This window comes from Felis catus, chromosome D1 (genome assembly GCF_018350175.1).
Source record: "Felis catus isolate Fca126 chromosome D1, F.catus_Fca126_mat1.0, whole genome shotgun sequence".
Lineage (NCBI taxonomy): Eukaryota > Metazoa > Chordata > Mammalia > Carnivora > Felidae > Felis > Felis catus.
Window position 1 is genome coordinate 82,882,045 of NC_058377.1, and position 22,328 is coordinate 82,904,372.

The following is a 22,328-nucleotide window of genomic DNA, read 5'->3' on the forward strand; positions in this document are numbered from 1 at the left end:
GGTACTGGCACAAAAATAGACACACAGATCAATGGAACAGAATAGAAAGCCAAAATAAATCCATGCTTTTATGGTCAATTAATCTATAACAAAGAATTATAAGACAGGAAAAACCAGACCACTGTCTTATACCATGCATAAAAAATAAACTCAATATGGAATAAGACCTAAATGTGAGACATGAAACTCCTAGAAGAGAACATAAGTAATCTCTTTGACATTGGCCTTAACAACATTGTTCTATATATATGTCCTTAGGTAAGGGGAACAAAAGCAAAAATAAACTATTGGGATTACACCAAAATAAAAAACTTTTGCACAGTGAAAGAAATCGTTAACAAAATGAAAAGGCAGCCTACTGAATGGGAAAAGATATTTGCAGACGATACACCTGGTAAGGCATTAATATACAAAATATATAAAGAATTCATACAACTTAATGCAAAAATATATAATTCTGTTGAAAAGTAGAATTAGGATCCTTAATATTTTTGAAGCCATGGCCTCCTATGAGAATCTTCTTAAAATTACAGCCTCTTTATTTTTATTTATTTATTTTTAATGTTTATTTATTTTTGAGAGAGAGAGAGAGAGTACAAGCGGGAGAGGGGCAGAAAGAGAGGGAGACAGAATGTGAAGCAGGCTCCAGGCTCTGAGATGTCAGCACAGAGCCCTGTGTGGGGTTCAGACTCCCAAACCGTGAGATCATGATCTGAGCTGAAGTCGTATGCTTAACACTTAACCGACTGAGCCACCCAGGCACCCCAGAGTCTCTTTAAATAAACAGGTGCACACAGATGAATTTTGTGTAACATTGAGTGGTTATAAAGCCCTCATGTCTATGATGGGCTCAAGTTCAGTAACTCTAGCACTAGAAAAACATCTAAGTTCATTGCATTTCCAAATCTGACCCTGTGAAACATCTAAGGATCAAGGCTGACAATTTCTACCATTCAGGTTCACCTGGTCCCTTCAGTCCTAGATACTTCAAGCTCCATACGTTGTTTTCGAGGATCCCAATCTTGGTATCACCCACTTGGGCAGTGTCCCAAGGCTAATCTGAGCTCCTGTAACAGTTTTGACTGGGCACAATGAATAGAAGAGATAAAATTATTTCCAAAAACCTGAGTAGATCAAATATTCCAGATGAGTGCTGTCTAATGGAAATACAATGCAAGCCACCAAATCAAGCCACACTGTAATTTTTAATTTTGAGAAGTCACACTGAGAAAAGTAAAATGAAACAGTTCAAATCAATTTTAATAGCATAATCTATTTAAATGAATGCATCCAATATATTCCAACATGTAATCAATATACAAAAGTAACAAGATATCTTATATTCCTTCTTTTGTACTAAGTCTTTGAAATCTGGTATGTATTTTACCCTTAGAGCACATCTCAGTTTGGACTAGCTACATTTCAATAACTCAGTAGCTACGAGTGTGTAGTGGCTTTCATACTGGACAGGAAGGTATTAAGCCCAGAATAAATGTCAATCTTTCTGTATACCTGGCTTTTTTATAGCAGTGATCAGTTTTTTACCTTTTTAAGAATACTTTCTCCCATAACTATCTGGGAAGAAACGAACAGTTTATTTTCTTCTATTGTACTGCATCTCACGTGGGAAGAGATGCAAGCCATGCCCCCTGAAACCATGTTGTGCAGTGGCCCTGATCGGGAGGAAGCTGCATCTTGTCAATCCTGTTCTCTAAGGGGCCAGTGCATTTGGTACGACTTACAAAACAGCTTTAAAAATAAAATAACCAAAACAGATCTTTGTAGCCACATCCAAAATCAAACTAATTCATACTAGCAACCTCTCTAAAAATTGCTTCAGGCTGACTACACCAGGGTTGATCAGCATTAAAAGACGAGTTTATGCTGTAGGTAAATTGATGCATTCCTGGCCAGGAAACAACCACAGCATATATTAAGCCAGGAATGATGGTTATAGAAAAAGATATTTAAAGCAAATCATTATTTAAAAAAAAAAAAAAGAGGGAGTGGAAATCTTCCTTCCTCAACCTCTTCACCACTCATAAAATATTGCTATCGTATTCAGGTACTATAGGACATTTAACTGAATAATCCTGAAGACCAAATGTCAAAATTATAGCTCATATATAAGCTAGAGTATACATATACATATAGTATATATGTAGCTGTTTTACAGACACATCTTCAGCATGATTCCCCAGTTAAGCTATTTCTTGTATGCATTTCATTTTTGGGATAATTTTCTTGCCATTAAATTAAAAAAAATCCTCCAAATTATTCTAGCCACCATTTTTTTTACCTGATAAAATATTCTGTTGTGTTTTTAAATGGCATCATTTGGAACAGACAAATCATACTTTGAGGAAAGGGCACATTGTTAAGTTTGTTAAAAGCTATAATGGACATCTTGAATCTTTTCTTAGGGTTAAAAAAAATCTCTCTGCTAGCAGTTAATAAATGTTAATAAGATTTTTTTCAAAATAGTGGCTACAGTATTGCAGTGTTAATTGCATTACTCAGTGAAAAAAATGCAGTGAGTCATATTTTATAGTTGTTACTTATGCAATTTGGAGAACTTTTCAGGCCCTTGATAAAGAATAAGGGGACTCCAGACCTGATAAAATGAGTCTAGAAAGACCATTTCCTTTCTTTAATAGGGTTTAGAAAATTTGCAATTAAGAATAGACTAAAACAACTTGAAATTGTGTTATGAATTCATACTCTTTTCAGACTCAATAGGACCTCAACAAGATCAGTAATTTCAATTGTTCCCAACCTTCACAAAACTGAGGATCCCTTTTGCTATTCCTTTTTACCAGCTTTTCTCTACCACATGAACCTAGTGTTTAAGGGGGAAAAATGTGTTTTTCTACTAAGTATAAATAAAATGTATTTCCCTATTTTATTAGTGAAACACATATGTAATTACTAAACAGCTTCTGTTCAGTGTAAAACAACTTGTGTTACCATGATGGATCAAAGTAATTCCAGAAAAAAAGACAGTTATGTGATATTTAAGTTAGCCTCCTCCACAGATGGACCAAATAAAAACAGAAATTTTAACTACATTAAGAAGCCAAAGCAAGTTGGTAGGCTCTCCAGGATTAGATGTCCATGTTTATTAACTGCAGATTGATAAGTGTGCTCATGGCTCATGGCTCAAAAGTGCCTGATTTCTTTGTAAATAAAAGCCAACTGATAATTTAAAAACAACAAAGGTGAAGTACTAAATGCTTGAGTTGAAGGTTTTTCACACCTCTCCCTGGAATATCCTTCACCTCTTCTGTCAATTAAATCCTTTCATAATCATCAAATGTTTTTGAGTTTTGTACATGAGAATGTATATTGCTTTCTTCTACAAGAGGGAGCCTAATTGACTAAGGATCCAAGCTGCTGCACTATGAAGTTTCTCCCTGTGTTTGCACTGAGGCTGTGCCTGCTATGGGCTGCTTCTCACCAGTAACTGAGTGAGGTAGGATAGTAATGCAGTCCTGTTCCTGGGAAACGGGAATGCTTTGGCTCAAGGACTCATAAATGGTTTTACTGAACCTTCCCACCAACTTTCCTTACCTTTCCTTCACTCAGCGTCAGATGTATGTCACAACCAAATGACTCTCCCAGACTTCGGCTTCCTCCCAGTTCCCTTTCATGCAGGCATTTCTCTTAATAAACTTGTACATTTAATCCTGTCTTCGCACCTGTTTCTCAGAAGACCTGGACTAATACATTAACTCAGATCATTTTTTTCAGTTTCTCAAACTGTATATGTATATAATACTCTGCAAAAGAAAGCAAAGAAAATGGCCCTTTATAATTTGGCCTCACCTCATTACCCTGGCTGCTTCTACCATCTCTAGGCTCCAGATATACCCAGCTCACTACAAGTACCCAGGACCCTGCAATTTGAAAATGCTATCCCCTTGCCTAAAATGACTTCCTCTCTAGTTTATACGGCAATGTTTACAAGACCACTTGAGAGTCATCTCCTTTGATCAGCCTTTCCTGACATCTATAAACAGAATTCAGAGCGTGTCCTCCTCTTGCATCCATACTTGACTTAGCTTGCATGATCTTGGCACTTTTGAAGACAAGCCGGTTGTTTTTTTTAGAATGTCTTGCAGTATAGATTCATCCAGTGTTTCTTCATTATTGGATATATAACCATTATTATACCCGTTGTGTATTTTTGGCCAGACTGTCTCACTGTAGTCTCTTCATTATATTTTATCAGTTGCACATTATGGCTATTTGTTCCATTACTAGTGTTGTTCATTTTGACCACTTTACCAAGACCAGGTTTATCTACTTTTTGTTCCATCTGTAACTAACAAGTACTTTGTAAGAGTATTCTTTGAAACCATGTAAAATTTTCATTCCTTGTCTCATTTTCACCTACCTGTTTTAGTATCCACTGAAATTTCTTGCCTGGGATAATTATGACTGTGCCTTTTGCCAAATGGTAATTTTCTAAAAACCATTATTCCTTCTACGTTTCATTGAAGGCTTTCCACTCTATGGAGGAACTTTCTCTTCTATCCATCTATTTAGTCATTCATTTATTTATATCAGTGGAGTACTAGTTAAATCAACGAGTTACAGTTTGTTATATCATTCTTTAAAGGCTCCAATTGTCCTTTATTTGGCCAGTTAGAGCCCCCTCAAGTTTACTTCTGTGTTCTTTTGACATGCCCCTATCCTTCTTTGAGCATTTCCTTACTTTCTGTTACCAAAGATGATCCAGGTTCATCGTGTTCTTTTCCAGCCCCAGCCCTGGATTCAGTCATTTCTTCAAAGAGCCCTGGTTCATTTAGCATTTGACACCAAGAGCATGAGGTATTCGTTACTACTAAGATGCCACTGCTCCCAAGCCTTTCCAGCAGATAGCTAGGAACTAAACACATATTTACATCTATATTTATTTCTTTATCTGTAATGGAAACTTAGCTCACTCTGGTACATCCAATTCCAACCCAATGGCAGCTGCATTTATTCTAGCTTTATCTTTTTCTGTATTTGTAGCTCTTTATCCAATAGTGAGAAACCTGACTCTTATTGTTCTTGATGTATTTATTTATTTGCTCAACCTCCCTGGAGGTAGCCAATTTTCTGATACTGCTGGGCCACCACCCTCTTTGCAAATACACCTGCCCCATGCTATGTTTGGCTTCCTCTGCATAGGCCAGCAGCCTTCCTTGTCAGACTCAACTCATGGCTATTGAACAACAGAAAGTAAAATACTAATAAATATTTTTTTTTTGAAAAAAGAAAAGAAACAAAGGGGAAGGGGAGAGGGAGAGATATAGCTGCTAGTGTTTTTTATACTTTTTTTCTCTTTTAAAAAGGGAGCAGCTTTAGGCGTAGAGCCTTCTATAAGGAATAGTATCTATCTAGAAGTTAATGACACAATTTTTGTTTTAATTGTGAATGTATTTAAGTTACCCAGTCTATTTCTTTTCTTTAAATATATTTTTAATTGAGGAAAAAGTTACATACTTTAATCAGCACAGTTCTTAGGCATATATTTCAATGCTTTAACTTATATATATATATAACTTATATATATATATATAACTTATAACTTATATATATATATAACTTATATATATAACTTTAACTTATATATATATAACTTATATATATATAACTTATACTTATATATATATATAACTTATAACTTATATATATATATATAACTTATATATATAACTTTAACTTATATATATATATATAATATCACATTGAGATGTAGAACATTTACATCTCCCTAGAAGATCCCAGTCAATTTCCATCCCCTGTAGGCATTGAGTTTTGTGATTTATATCAGGATTGGTTTTGCTTCTTTGTAAATATTTTTAAGTAAAGTGTTGATGAAAAAATAAAATATAAATGATAAAGATTATAAAAGGAGTAGGGAGGGGATAGCACAGAAGGTGTTGTAGCCACAATGGTTTGTTTCATGGACATCTTGCAGAGTTTTTCTCTTGCCCTTAGAAATGTTTCTCTGCTACACTGAAGATAGCCACCAATATTAGGCTAATGGATACAAGCTCTAACCTTCCCTCTCTACTCCCTTCATATGTACTCATTTTTCCAAGCATTTACTATATACCTACTGTGTGCTCCAGGAGCTAAAGACAAATAAGGAGCAATGCCTGCATTCAAAATAAAGATGATCACCATAACCTGGTCCAAGGAATTGTTTACAAATATGGCCACAAATTTGTCATATACTCTGGGTCTGGAGTTCTTTCTTGTCCAGCAAGAAAGCGGGACGCAGGGTTAAAAATGTGACAGACTTTTCTTCTCCTAATGTCCAGGAGAAGACAAGAGCCCTGATTAAGGATACTTGCTCCGTTTTTATTAGGATCATAAGGCTTACAAACATGGTGATGGAGGTGCACAAAGAGGCAATGAAACAAAATTAACTCATGGGTGTGAGGGAAAGGGGTTTTTGAAGGTATATGATGTTAAGGGTTTGGGTTAATACAAAACAAAATCCTGACTCCTTGTGGAAGTTTGTTTACAGCAGACGTGAGGCACCACCTGTGTTTACCTAAACTGGTCTAGGGGACGAGAAAGACAGAGCACGCTACCTCAGGGTCAAAAAGGCACCTTTCTTTTGTTAATTAGCTCCGCTTTGGGCAACTTTGCCCCGCCGAGGTATATAACCCTATTAACCTGTTCACCTAATTTGGTCCTTCCTTCCTGTGGAAGCAGCTTTCTGCTATACTACTAAAGGGGGGGAGGGGTGTTTCTGCCCTGAATACCTAACCTTATTTACCTTGTATACCTTTGTTCTATATTGGGGCATTTGCCCTGCCTTATCTATACTGGGGCCTTTGCCCCACCCTCTCTATACCTATTTACCTAACCTAGTTTATCCAAACTTGGACGTGAACATCCTATGGCTTTCTAATTCTTTATGCCTTGTTAACCCATCAGTGCAGGCTCAGGGAATTCCTAAACTTATTCCCCACACAAATTATTGTTTCTAATTTATGGATTATGGCCAAAATTCACAAATCTACAGATGTGCAAATTGACCATTTCAGAGGCACTGGAAAGAAATGAGAAAAACAAGGGAAGAGCAAAGAGCGTAGATTTCCTATTTAACAATTTGTATGTGGTTTTTAATAAATAAAAGTAGTTTTATTATAGAATTACATCTGGCATTAAAAAAATAAAAGGGCCACCCATAATCTACAATTTAAGCCTATTAAACACTGAATCAACCCAAGTTGGCTGAAACAGTTGCCCCTTTCATGGTAAAATCCATCTAGAAAGAAAATTACTTGGTTTGAAGATTTTTGGAGAAAAGCCTGGTCTTTCTAAATGGTGATCGCTCCTTTTGCTCTACATGTTTTTGCCTTTATATCTTTTTATTGTTCAGCATCTGACCCAAGTTGGGGAATTCTTTTTGTACTTCAGTTAGCACATTGATAAAAGTATAAATATAGAACACAAAGTGATGTTGTCAAACAATCAACAGGTATTCATTCACTGCCTGGGCACTGTCCCTAAGGAGCTTTGCTCTATTTAAGAAAATAAATCACAATTAAAATTTTTAACTTAAATTTTGAGACATAGGAATTATAAACCTCCTTATATACATTCCCTACCCTAACTATTAAAATAGGCCATTGTTAACCAAGCAACTCTTAATTACAAAGATTACCCACTCTCCCATATCCTACCTGAATTTGAGAAGTGTAGCCAACCTGGAAAATGCAATGAGCTCCATTAGTTTCTCCTTACAGACAGTGTGGCAGTAGCAGAAGAAATCTCTCTTACTTGTTAAACCAAATGGAATTTGAAGCAGACTACTTAAAGTATGAATTCAGAAACAATCATTCATCAACACAAATAAATAAGCAACATGAACATTTCAAGTCCTTTGCCCCACTTCTCTATGAGAGTATCTGCCTTACTAGCAAGACAGTGTGATGATATGTGTGTGTGAGAGAGCATTTCATAAACCATGGCCTACAGTCCAGGTGTAAGGGAGTATATAGTCTTCATCAGTCTATACAGGTTGCTAAGCCATAGTATGACAGTGTGTGTCCTTGTATTTGAATATCATTAAGTATAAACTTAAGGCAGTTTAATATGACAGAGCAGTATTACCCAGTCACATATCATGTTTCAGTTAGGAATAACAGGAAATTTATAACTAAGCAAAATCATCATAGGCAGGACTTAGAGGTCTTCAATGAAGATGGCTAACGATTAAGAAACCTCTTAAGCCAAAACTTGAGAGGGACTAAGTTTTATAAGCTCTGCTGGAAGGTTCATTTCACCTGGAGCCATGAAGCTAGTCACTTATTCTCTCGGCTTTGATTTCCCTCAAAAGGATTTCATGGTTGTAAGAATGAAAATGGCTCTGTAGATGAAAATTGAGAGTCAGTGTATATGGTATAGATAATGTAATTTTTGTGATGTAATTTATTATTCTCTCTACATTAGGTCTACTTCCTTTCTTTGCAAATTGAGCTTGAGAATCTGAACTCTTCGAGATGTCCCCAGACCCAGCCTGCACTTCTTCACAGCACAGGTGAGAAATGCTGTCTGATCTTTCTGCTGGGAGGACAGAATGTTTAGGTAAAAATGGCTGACCAATGAACCAGCCTACATGGCTCTCTCACTTTGGTGCTCTCACAGGAACATAATGGGGTGAGGTGAGAATATGGAGAATGGGATATCAGAGGAGCAAAGAAATGGCTATCCCCTTTCCCACTCTAATCTATAGATTTATTGTGCAATGCCAAACTAGAAAAGAGAGGAACCTAAATTTGAGGATAGATGTTGTTTTAGATCGATTTTAATATTTGAAAATAACAGTTTTATTAATATCCAGAAGTGGCCAAAAAAGTTAACAAATTGGCCTAAGAGGACAGAGAAGAAAAATCTTGTAGAATGGTTTGAGGGCAGCAGTGGAAATAAAAAATAAAACTGATTAAACTCCATCTTCCTTAGATAGCTTATCCAACAAACAAAATAAGAAAGGTCAGGGCAGTAAACATTGCTACTCACACAGAGACATAGAGCTTAAGGAAAATCAGTGAGTGGCACTATAATTGGGTGCATTTTTTTCTATTTGACAAAACTTATTTTAAAATCAGTATTGAACTTCTAACTTTTAACCCCTTCAGGTATATTGTATGTCAACGTATGCTGCCAACTAAAGGGTATTAGGAACCACAATGGAAGAGAGTAGGAGGCATGAATAGGAATTGGGTGTGATCTTGGGGTTGAACACAGATTTTACAATCATTTATACAGAAGTAGTTGAGAGGTCTTTGTCTGCCTATCCCCAAACCTGTTTTCCGTTATCAACTTTGGATGGAAGTATTCATATAATTTCATCCCTCATTCACTGTTTTAAAGTTGTCTCTCTTGAAATTTGAAAAATTCTTATTTTTAAATAGATTTTTTAATTTTCTGGGCCCCATCAATACAAAGGCCTGGAAACAAAAATTATATTTGAAGAATTTTATTTATGCAGGAATTTGGAACTATTTTGTAGGTTAATAGTAGCTCTCCAAGGCTAGGCTTCCTTGTCTTTGGAGGAAAGCCACCATTCAGTTGGTTAAATTCTATTGGTAGAAAAGACATTAATCCTTAACTGGTTTGTGGAAAGATCAAACAAATATATATATTTGCTTATATATATTATATATTATATACGTATATATATATACAATGTGGCCTCCAGCACCTACTGCCACCATGATTTAGATTCTCCCTACCTTCAAAACTTTATCTCATAATACCTTTTTCCTTCACTCACTACCCTCCTAGCACACTAACTGCCTTTCTCTTCCTCAAAAACACCAAGCTGTTTCCCACCTCAAGGCCTTTGCATGTATTCTTCTCTCTACTTGTAATTTTATACTTACAGCTCTTTGCTCCTTCTCACCTTTCAGGACCCAGCTCAGATGTCACCGTCTTAGTGAGGTCTTTCCCTGCCTTCTATCTAAAGTTGCCTCTGTGGATTTTTGGTATCTCATAACCCTGCTTATATGTCTCTCTCATAACACTTTTTACAATCTGTAATTATTTTGCTTATGTGTGTATTTACTTTGTTGTTTTCTGTCTCCTTCCACTGGATTCCAAGCTCTTTGAAAAACCTTGACAATATTATTTACTGCAGAGCCCAAGATAGCTAATACAGTGTCTGACTTGCAGTAGACACTTAATAAATGCTTGTTGAATGAATAACCTGAGCCCTTTGTATATGAAAGTCTATTTAAAATTTTAAATAATGAAAAAGTAAAAAAAATGTATATATATAAAGTTTCTGCTCTTTCTCATAAGAAATTACTTGGGCATATTTATGAAGTCTTAAAGAAGAGGTAGGCGAAAGCTCTCTCTACAGGAAAGGTTTGAAAGGCCAGGGTTTGTTTAGAAGGAAAGCCAAACCAGGAGCTCTGGCTGGGTGGACAATGGCCTGGCATCTTCTGACTCCAAAAGTGGCTTCTGTCAAAGCAGTGGCATAAGTTCTATTTTGGCAGAACATTTTCAGACCAGCTGAACCATGCCAAATCAAAGGCCTGGGAACAAAAATATCATTTGAATGATGTCATTTTGTAGAGCAATCTGGAATGATTTCACAGATTAATACCAGTTTCTCTAGGTATTTAGAGCTAACCCACCTTCAAATTAATCAGAGACCCAGATGGTATCCTGGCTGAACCAAGGTGTTCTCCTGAGTAGAAGAGGCATCACCTGGCATGTTTGTGGTTGACACAGGCCCAGGTGTGCTGGCCTCAGGGCTCATTTCTTGAAGAGATTGGGCACATTCAGCTCCATACTTGAGCCTGACACCATGGATGTGTCCAGAACCTCACGGGTGCTAATAACATCCTGGTTCACTGCACACAGAACATTTCTCTTTTCATTTCCTGCTCCTAATAGGCAAAACTTTTGCTTTTAACTTTGGAAGGAGTGTGTCACTTGTAGGACAGGTAGCATAAACTGAAGGACTACAGACTTTGGATTTACACGTAGTTCTCTGGTTACCTCTTACAAAGTCTAGGGTCTTCGCAAAATTACTTAACCTGAATGAGCTTCAGTTTCCTTTTCCATAAATGGAGAATATATAACCAAATAGAATATCTTGGGGAATTCCATGAGACTGTGTGTGTGTGTGCATGTGTTTGACACATAAATATTCCCTTCCCTTCTCATCTCTTTTTTCTTTCCCACCTAGTTTACATATAAAAGAAAGTTTCTCTCTGGTTACCAGGAGAAACAACACTGGATAGTAGCCTTGATTTACATCTCAGGATTTCCTGTCTGGCTATACAGACTCTCTGGATCTTCATTACTTTATCTTTCAAATAATCACAGTAATACTTCTACTTCATAAGAGCATTGTGAGGATTACATGAATTTATGTGCCTGATTCATGGTAAGTAGTCAATACCAATCAGCTCGGTTATCAGCCTCTACCTTTACTGACTACCCTAGAATGACTGAGAGGTTTAATGAAAGAAAACCACAAATTATGACTAAGTGGTTTAATCACCTGACCTAGTCCAAAGAAATCTTCATTTTATTAGGCATTGCCTTTGAGTTTAGTACATCTTCTGTCTAAGACACTGGTCACTTTTTATAGTGATTCAAAAGGAATCAACCAGCAAAGAAAGGAAGAATAATATACATATGTCAGGTATAATAGGTAGATTTTTTGTTCTGTGACCTTATCTCTTTCTGGTTTTACACCCATGAATATGTTGTTACATGACAGAATTACACAAATGTAATTAAAGTTACTAATCAGTGGATTTTAAGATAGGGAGATTACATGATCCCTTTAAAGCAGAAGAGGAAATCTGAGATATTCAAAATACAAGGAGGATGCTATGTGCTTTTGTTGGCTTGAAAATAAAAGGGACCATGTGTCAAGGCCATGGGAACATCAACCCACCATGGAACAACCACAAGTAACTGAATTCTGTCAACAACCAGTTAGCCTGGATGTGAATCTTGGGCTGCAAAAGGCTGAGAACTGATTTTAGCCTTGTGAGGCCCTAAGCAATCATGTCATATTATACTTCCTACTGAAACTGTAAGGGTAATAAAAGGTGTTGTTTTAAGCCACTAAGTTTGTGCTAATTTGTTACAGAATCAGTAAAAAGCACTATACCAGGCTTGCAACTTTGACTGAAGCATGAAGTATAAAAATGAAAAATTAATTAGGGAAGAAGTGCCTCATGCTAAAAGCAGTACTTTGGATCTGAAATAGAAAAAGAAAGTACACGTAGAATCTCAGAGATCTAAAATTTGAAACTTCAGTTAATCTTTCCTACTGCCTCCCCTGGATTCCTTTAGCACCATTATGTGGTTTCATTGTAGTACTTTTTGGTGTCTTGTGATTACCTATTTATGTGACCATCTCTGCAAAATAGTAGTGTCTTTAAGGGAAGGAACTATGTGATTTAGCTTTGTATCTCCCAAACTTAGCATAGAACCTGACATTGTGGAGACATGTGAGATGTGTTTGTTAGATGAAATAATGAGTGAATATGTAAGAGAATTAGTGAACTATTGACACTGACACCCAAACAGTCAAAGTATTTGTTGGGATAGCATTGTAAATTTTGGTTTTAAATTTATATATATAAGAAATTATTATTTGTTCTGCTTTGCAACTCATAAAAAACTGTACCCATCATGCTCTTTGACAAACTGATTTAACTAAAAGAACAACTATTAAATTTGCAGAATCAGTTACCCTCCTAACTGAAGCAACTTTAATTATATGAGTGATTTTTATAGAGAGTAATATCCACACCCTATTAATACCAGTTCTCTGGAGTGATTTCTGAGAGGTGCAGTTCTTTCACCTTGATCCCTATCTCCATTTACCTGCTTGATCCAAAAGTAAATTTGACTCGAGATGGTCTTAAAAGACATAGAAAAGGGGGCGCCTGGGTGGCGCAGTCGGTTAAACATCCGACCTCAGCTCAGGTCACGATCTCGCGGTCCGTGAGTTCGAGCCCCGCGTCAGGCTCTGGGCTGATGGCTCAGAGCCTGGAGCCTGTTTCCGATTCTGTGTCTCCCTCTCTCTCTGCCCCTCCCCCGTTCATGCTCTGTCTCTCTCTGTCCCAAAAATAAATAAAAACGTTGAAAAAAAATTAAAAAAAAAAAAGACATAGAAAAGAAACTCACCCTTCAGGAGAGAGTGCCTGATCACTGGAGTCATGGGAGCTGGAAGAGACATTAAGAGGGTGTTTTGCCTCTAAGGGAATATCTAAACCACATCATTAAAGCTTCTCTTCTTTTTTTTTTCTTAATGTTTATTTATTTATTTTTGACAGAATGAGAAAGAAAGCATGTGCAGAAGCAGGGGAGGGGCAGAGAGGGTGGTATTGAGAATCCCAAGCAGGCTCTGCTCTGCCAGCACTGAGCCTGACAAGGGGCTCAAATTCACAAACTGTGAGATCATGTGCCAAGCCAAAATCAAGAGTTGGACAGTCAACCAACTGAGCCACCCAGGAGCTCCTAAATCTTCTTTTTTAAGATTTCCAGGGATACAGTCACCATGACATCTTTTCATGTCCAGAGATACATTCTTTCACTTGCTATCTTCATTCTGTTCGAACTGCTCCTCCAGGTCACAAGCATGAGATGAACTTACCAGCCATATTTCCATTGTATAATCCAACCACCTCACCTACCATCCCACTTCACTCCCTAGGCAAGGCTGATTGGAACTGGGCTGAAAACATGATTCAGGATGAACCAAGCAGATTATTTAGCCTAATCCTTCTCATGAGAATTGGTATTTGGAACTGAGAAGCAGCTGATAGTTTGTATTGTAACCATACAATGTAAACTCATAAGATGTTGGATGGCCACTTTCCCCTGGAGAACAAGAGAAATGGAGAAAGCCAATCTGTAGACTCAGGCATGATGTGGAAGAGGAACACTGCCTGGGATCCAGAAGGCTTTCCAGAATCTGTGAGGCCTGGCATCTTTCAGGATCTGTAAGGCATCTCTTTATCCTTAAAATATATCCACCCCCCAAAAAAACAAAAACAAAAACAAAAACAAAAATGTTTCTTTACTTATACCAACTAGATTTGGTTTCTGTTGCCTCCTAATGAGGAATTCTAATAAATACACTACCAGAACCGTATCCTCTTTTAAAGCACATCTTTCCTTACTGGACAGGGGGAGGAGAGCATAAAGAATCCTATGATATTGCTATTTCACTTAGTAAATATTTACTTAATGCTTATAACATGCCAGAAAATATGATCAAACCATAGTATTGGCTCCCAAGAGGTTGGGATACTGGAGCTTGTCTATTTCTTCCCAACACAGAATTCCTCTAATGAGTACTTTTTGCTCTAGAGCTCCTCATTGGATTGGAGAAGACTGTTCAAGGCTCTCCCTGCCTAATTCTGTTTCCTCTCACTGTTATCTTTGACAAACATTATTCTAATAAACTGATTACACTCATAACTCCATCTCAATGTCAGCTTCCTGAAAGACCCAGCCAATGCAGATGACCTTCAAAGAAAAATGGAGAGAGCATTTTTATTTATTCAATAAGTATGTATTGATGATCAATAATGGCCAAGTGATATGCTAAACACCAGCTGTATCCATGAACAAGATAAACAAGATTCCTTTTCTTATGACTACAGTCAAATAGGAATAGTATTAAACAAATAAATTACACAAAACACTGGACCCACCAAATAATTGAGCAAAGAATCACAATGGTGATATTAAGAAAAATATAAGAAAAGAGTAGAGAGAACGCTAGGTGGGGAATATTAAATATCAGAGTATGTTGGGTCTCAGTGAAGTAATAAAACCTATTATTTTCTATGCTAATCATATTCCTCCTTTAGGACTCTGAGTCTGGAAACTGTGGAATTCCTTTCACAAGAATAGAATATAGAAGACTTCAATTGGCATTATTTTATGTGAAAAATATGTGGAGGATTGGACAAAAAAGCAGAATGTTAACTTGACACCATTTGGAATCTTGTGTTAAGTTCTGGAGTCCTTTAAAGAAAATTTTAGGTAGGACAAAAGCAAACCAGACTCCATGGAGGACATACAGATGGAAAGAAGTCCTTGATTCATACAACAAAAGGGCTTGGGGATGTTCATCCAGAACCAGATGAAACTAGAATGAGTCATTGTATTCATGTTTAGATAAAGGACTGCCCTATGTAATTAAAAGGAAACAACAACAAAAACAAACTCAGACCAATTAGTTTGAATTTCTCCTGAGGGTAGGAATAGGAGCAATGAGTAGAAACAATACAGAAGTAGATTACAATTTACTGTTTAAAAAATCATGAAAATTCAATTTCTGAAGGCTAAGACTATTTATCAGTTGAATTAGTTCATTCATGAAGTGGTAATCCCTTCACTCTTGAAGGTGAAACTCCTGTAGTGAGGCTTCCTGTGAATGGTATTCTGATACTGGGTTTTCAAACATTGGAAAATATATGGATATAGAGTGTCTAGAGGGGCCTGGAAGACAATTCTGTATCATTCAGGGCTCCATATAAGATAAGTGAGGGTAGGACTAAATTGAGCTGCATGCTCTGCTGATCTATAATCAAATACAAATTTTCCAAAAACACTATGTCAGAGCGAGATGGTAAAATAGGCATCCCAGACTTCATTCCTCACAGAGACACTGACTTAACAACAATATACCAAAAAGCCTTCATGAGAATTCAGAAATTTAGTTAAGACAACACAGTACCTCAAACAAGTGCAAAACCAGAAAACTTGCACTGAAATGGGTAAGAAAAGCCATTGCATTTTACCTATGGTAGTCCTTTCCCCAAGCTGGCACAGCTTAATGCATTTGGGATAAAGTGCCCACTTTTTTCTAAGAAGGGAAAGGGAAATGTGGAACGTGTGCCTAACATTCTGGCTTTTTGGGGGACTGTGTGAGGGACAGGCAATGTCTTACCTAACTCACAGTGCTGATAGAGAACTGGCATATTTGGATATATGGGGGCCTCTGAGAAAAAAGAGTTCAATGGTTTATTGTAACTGGAGCAAACCTGCAGTGTATGCACATACCCCAGAAGGAGAAAGAGATTATGAGCCCATACACCAGAGGGAGAGAGAGATTATGAGCTCCAGAGAAAGAAACCAGCAAACCCCTCTAATTAAGAAATGGCATATACAAGCCCAGAAAAGATGCCTTCTTAGAAAAGACTTGAGAGGCCAGAATCTCTAGCCAAGCTGATTGGGAAAGATCTTTCTCTGTATGTATCCAGTTCATAAGAACAGGAAAGGTGGCTGTTTTGTTGAATGCCCAGATCCTAGCAAAAAATAAAAAGGCCATAAAATAAAAATACCAAAAAAAAAATGACTGAAAAAAAAATAACAAGGCATATGAAAATATAAGGAAACATAGCCCTATCAAAGAAACAAAATAAATCTCCAAAAACTGATCCAAAAGAAATGGAATTTGATGACTTATCTATTAAAGAATTCAAAGTAATTATCTCAAAAAACTCAATGAACTGCAAGAGAACACAGACAACTAAACAAAATCAGGAAGATGATGAATGACAAAAACATGCATCAACAAAGAAATAGAAACTTTGGAAAAAAGAACCAAACAAAAATTCTGGAGTAGAAGAATATAGTAACTAAATTAAAAAATTCACTAGAGGAATTCAACAACAGACTTTATCAAACAGAGGAATCACAAACTCAAGACAGATCATTTGAAATTATCAGCTCAGAGGAAGAAACAAACAAAAAAAGGAAAGAAGAAAAATGAAGAAAGCCAAAGGGACTTGTGGAACACCATCTATGGAACAATATAGTAATTCCCCCTTATCCATGGGGTGTTCCATAGGGTATCTGAACCTTATATATACTATGATTTTTCCTATAACTACATGCTTATGATAGCATTTCATTTATAAATTAGGAATATTAAGAGATTAACAACAATAATAATGAAATAGAATAATTATAACAATATGCTATAATAAAAGTTATGTGAATGTGTTCTATCTCAAAATATTATACTTTACTCATTCTTCTCTTTCTTGTGATGAGGTGAGATGATAAAATGTCTATGTGATGAGATGAAGTGAAGTGAATGATGTAGGCATTGTGGTATAGCATTAGGCTACCACTAACATTCTGATGATACTTCAGAGGAAGGATCAACTTCTTCCAGATTGCAATTGACCACGGGTAAGTGAAGTCACAGAAAGCTAGATTGCAGATAAAGGGGGACTACTATATATGCATTACAGGAGTCGCAGAAGGAGAAGAGAGAGAAAAGGTGACAGAGAGCTTATTTGAGGAAATAATGGTTGAAGAAGCTCAAAGAGCTCTAACTAGGAGGAATCTAACAAGGCCTAAACTGAGACACATTAAAATCAAATTGTTAAAACTCAAAGACAAAAAGAGAATCTTGAAAGTATCATGAGAAGAGCAACTTGCCACACACAAGTGAGCTCTCATTAGATTTTTAGCAGATATATCAGCCAGAAGGAAAATGTGGAGATGTATTCAAAGTGATGAAAGAAAAACAAACAAACAAACAAAAAAAAACCACAAAAAACTACCAACCAAGAAAACTCTATCTCACAAAACTGTTCTTCAAAAATGAGGAAGGGACACCTGGGTGGCTCAATCAGTTGGGCATCTGACTTGGCTTAGGTCATGATTCTCGGTTCATGGGTTCAAGCCCCACATCTGGCTCTGTGTTGATAGCTCGGAGCCTGAAGCCTGCTTCGGATTCTCCATCTCCCTCTCTCTCTCTGTCCCTCTCCTGTTCGCACTCTGTGTATCTCTCTCTCTCTCAAAAATAAATTTACAAAATGCTTAAAAGAAGGGATAATAAAGACCTAGCATATAAACAACACCTAGCATTAGACCTGCCTTAGAAGAAGTGTTAAGTGGACTCCTTCAGATTGAAACAAAAGGATGCTAACAGCAATATGATTAGCATATGAAATCATAAATCTATGGTAAACAAACACAGAAGGCTTTAATGGTGGTGCATAAATCATATTTGATTCTGGCAAAGAATTTAAAATATAAAATTGTAACAAATAACTATAAAACTATATTAATGCATACAAAATATATAAATATGTTATTTATGACATTGACAAACTAGGAAGGACATGTAAGGAGTAGAGTTTTTGTATATAATTGAAGTTGGTAACAGTTTAAAATAGATTGTTAGAACTATAAGATTTTTTTTTTAATTTTTTTTTAACATTTATTCATTTTTGAGACAGAGAGAGACAGAGCATGAATGAGGGAAGGTCAGAGAGAGAGGGAGACACAGAATCTGAAACAGGCTCCAGGCTCTGAGCTGTCAGCACAGAGCCTGACGCGGGGCTTGAACTCACCATGAGATCATGACCTGAAGTCGGACGCCCAACTGACTGGGCCACCCAGGCGCCCCAGAACTATAAGATGTTTTATGTAATCCCCATAGTAACCATGCAAACACATAAAACCTATAGAAGATACACAAAAGAAAATCAGAAAGGAATTAAAGCAGATTACCACACACACAAAAAAAACAATAAAACATAAGGAAGGAAGAGAAGAAAGGAAGGATAAAATAACTATAAGACATGTAGGAAATAGTGAACAAAATGTCAATAGTAAATCCTTCCTTTAAATTTAAATGGATTAAATTCTTCAATCAAAGACGCAGAGTGGCTGAATAGATCAAGAATATGAGATCCAACTATAACGTATCTATAAGAGACCCATTTAAAAAGTTCTGTTTTTTGAGAGACAGCACGAGTGGGGAAAGAGCAAAGAGAGGGAGAGACAGAATCCGAAGCAGGCTCCAGGCTCTGAGCTCCAAGCTGTCAGCACAGAGCCTGACAGAGGGCTCAAACTCACAAACCAAGAGATCATGACCTGAGCCAGAGTCTGATGCTTAACTGACTGAGCCACCCGGGTGCTCCTATAAGAGACTCATTTTAGATATAAGGACACACATAGGCTGAAAGTGAAAAGATAGAAAAAGATATTCAATATAACTGTAACCAAGAAAAAGTAGGGGTGGCCATACTTACATACTTAATTCAGGAAAAATAGGCTATAAGTCACAAATCATCACAAGAGGCAAAGAAGGACATTATATAATGATAAAAGGATCAATTCCACAGGAAGATATATCAATTATATATGCAACTAATATCAGAGCATTTAACTATATAAAGCAAACATTGATAGAATCGAAGGGACAAGTAGATAGTTACACAATGATAGTAGGAAATTTCAATATCCTATTTTCAATATAAGATAGAAAAACCACCCATAAGATAAATAAGAAAATAGAGGAAATGAATAGCACTATAGACCAATTGAACATATCAGACATATACAGAACACTCTACCCCAAAACAGCAAAATGGATATTCTTCTGGAGTACATACAGAACATACTCCAGGATAGATCACATGTTATATGGTTACAAACCATGTAACAGTTAAAAAAAAAGTTTTAACAAATCTAAGAAAACTGAAATCACACCAAGTATCTTTTTTGACCATAATGGAATAAAACCTAAAAATCAACAGTAAATGGAACACTGGAAAATTTATAAATATGTGGAAATTAAACAACATACTCTTGAGCAACTAACAGGTCAAAGAAGAAATCATGAGGGACATTAGAAAATATCTTAGGATAAATGAATATGAAACAACATACCAAAATGTATGGGGTGAAAAAACAGAACTAAAAGGTAAGTTTTTAATGGTAATCACCTACATTAATAAAATAGAAGAAAGATCTTAAATCAACAACCTAATTTTATACTGCAAGGAAATAGAAATGAAGAACAAACTAAACCCAGAATTAACAGAAGGAAATAATAAAGATTAGGGTAGAAATAAAGACAGAATAGCAAAACAATAGTAACATTTTTAACAAAACTGAGAGTTGGTATTTTGAAAATATCAACAAAATTGACAAATCCTTAGCTAGACTAAGAAAAACACAGGGAAATTCAACAAAGCCTGAAATGAAAGAGGAGATATTATAACTGTTGCCACAGAAATAAAAAGGATCATAAGAGACTACTAGGAACAATTATATACCAAAAAATTGGATGACCCAGAAAAAAATAGATGAATTCCTAGAAACATAAGACCTCCTAAGATTAAATCATAAATAAATCAATTATGCATCAGGATTCATAGCCTTCCAACAAAGAAACTAGATGGCTAGGACTAAATGGCTTCACTGAAGAATTCTACCAAATACTTAAAGGAAAATTAACACCAATCCTCAAATGCTTCCAAAAAAGTTAAGAGAACACTTTCAAACTCATTTTATGAGGTTAGCATTACTCTGATTACTAGACAAAGGTATAAAAAGAAAAGAAGCAAAACCCCATAGACCATTATCCCTGATGAATATTGATGCGAGAATCTTCAACAAAATACTGACAAACAAAATTCAACAGAACATTAAAAGGATTATGTACTATGACCAATGGGATGTTTTCCTGGAATGCAGGGATGGTTTAACATATGAAATGTAATACACCACTTTAACAGAATGAAAGACAAAAAATCAGATAATCATCTCTAGTGATGCAAAAAAAATTTTAGAGAAAATTGAACACTGTTTCATAATGAAAACACTCAACCAACTAGGAATAGATGGAAACTACCTCAACATAATAAAGGCCATAGATGAAGAACTCACAGCTAACGTCATACTCAATTGTGAAAAACTGAAAGCTTTTCCTTTAAGATCTGGAACAAGGCAAGGGTTTCCATTCTTACCACTTCTATTCAACATAGTACTGGAAGTTTTAGCCATAGCAATTAGGCAAGAAAAAGAAATAAAAGGCATCCATGTTGGAAAGGAAGATATTTACTGATGATATAATCTTAAATGTAGAAAATCTTAGAGATTCCACACACAAAAAGCTGTCAGAACTAAAAACTTAATTCAGAAAAATCACAGGATACAAAATCAACATATAGAAATCAGTTGCATTTCTATACACTAACAATGAACAATCCAAAATGAAATTAAGAAAGCAGCGCCTGTGTGACTTAGTCAGTTAAGTGTCTGATTCTTGATTTTATCCCACATCATGATCTCATGTTCATGACTTTGAGCCCCACATTAGGCTCTGCACTGACAGTGCAAAGGCTGCTTGGGATTATCTCTCTCCTCTGTCTCTGCTCCTCCTTCACTATACTCCCTCTCTCTCTCAAAAAAAAAAAAATAAATAAACTTTAAAAATAATCTTAAAAAAGAAAAAAAAATGAAGAAAAACAATCATTTAGCATAACATAAAAAAGAATAAATTACTTAGAAATCAACTTAACCAAGTAGGTCACAGACCTGGGACAAGCTGATTGTCCTAATGCTGCTCCTCTCCAGCCACTGCTCATGGGCCTTGCCTCCTTACTCTTCCTTAGGAATGCATGCTATAGCCCTGATGCAGCCACTGACTCACTCAGGTATCATCACACTGTGCTTCACCTTTCCATACCGGCACCCTGGCCCACGAACTCATACTGTGGCTGAGCTGTGGGTGCTCATGTTTGATGACATGGTGTATAACCTGCTGAAGCACCAGAGCCCACCTACACCAACATGGAGGTAGCAGTGGTGCCAGCAGCACCAATTCCTCTATTGCAAGGATAGTAGCAGCCGCTCTGCTTCTGCTGACACTGACTGCACTGACTACCTATCTCATGTGGCACCACAGACTCAGTCTGCTGTAGGCCTTCAGACATGAAGAGTGCCTATCCCATAGCAAAACCCAGTCTGAGTTTCTGGTGTCCAGAAAGCTCCAGATGTCTGAGGAGGCCTTGCAGTCCCAGTCCTGATTTCCAAGAGAACAACTAGGACAGTACTTCCAAAGACAGTGTATGAGTTCCAGGGTGAATCCTAGTCCATCAGCCTTTGGGGACAACCAAACTCTCAAAGCAGGAGCACTTGGAGTTTTCTGTGACCTCTGGATGGGAAGAGGAAGAGACACTCATTCCAGGGTGGTCTTTCATATCCTTCTTTACCATCACATGGAGTTTTCATTTTCTGCCTCTTCTTGAAATGCAGCTCAAGAGGGTCTCTGTCTCCCCTTGACAGTAATGTGGGGTTGGTGTTCACTGAGGAGGGGACTGGAAACTGTCTCTACCCGGGTCAGCATCAGTTTATTTCACAGGGTTTGGTCAGGAAAATCAAAACCACTTGAGAAATTTAAGGCAGAAAGACATTTAATAATTTAATCTCTTGATTAATAATTTAATCTCTTGAGAGATCAAGGCTGGAACAATGGACAGGAGATCAGGAAGTATGGCATTCATGGAGACCCA

The 22,328-nt window shown here is 36.7% G+C and overlaps 1 protein-coding gene across 11 annotated transcripts in view; it reads left to right on the forward strand.

Moving 5' to 3' along the window:
- The window catches only part of METTL15 (methyltransferase like 15), a 289,458-nt gene that overhangs the window by 204,932 nt on the left and 62,198 nt on the right, over positions 1–22,328 (forward strand). For all 11 annotated transcript variants that reach the window (XR_006586464.1, XR_006586468.1, XR_006586467.1 and 8 more), the window contains one exon: positions 8,464–8,551. The gene's annotated coding sequence lies outside the window, so the exon portion shown is untranslated. The remainder of the gene's footprint in view (positions 1–8,463; positions 8,552–22,328) is intronic.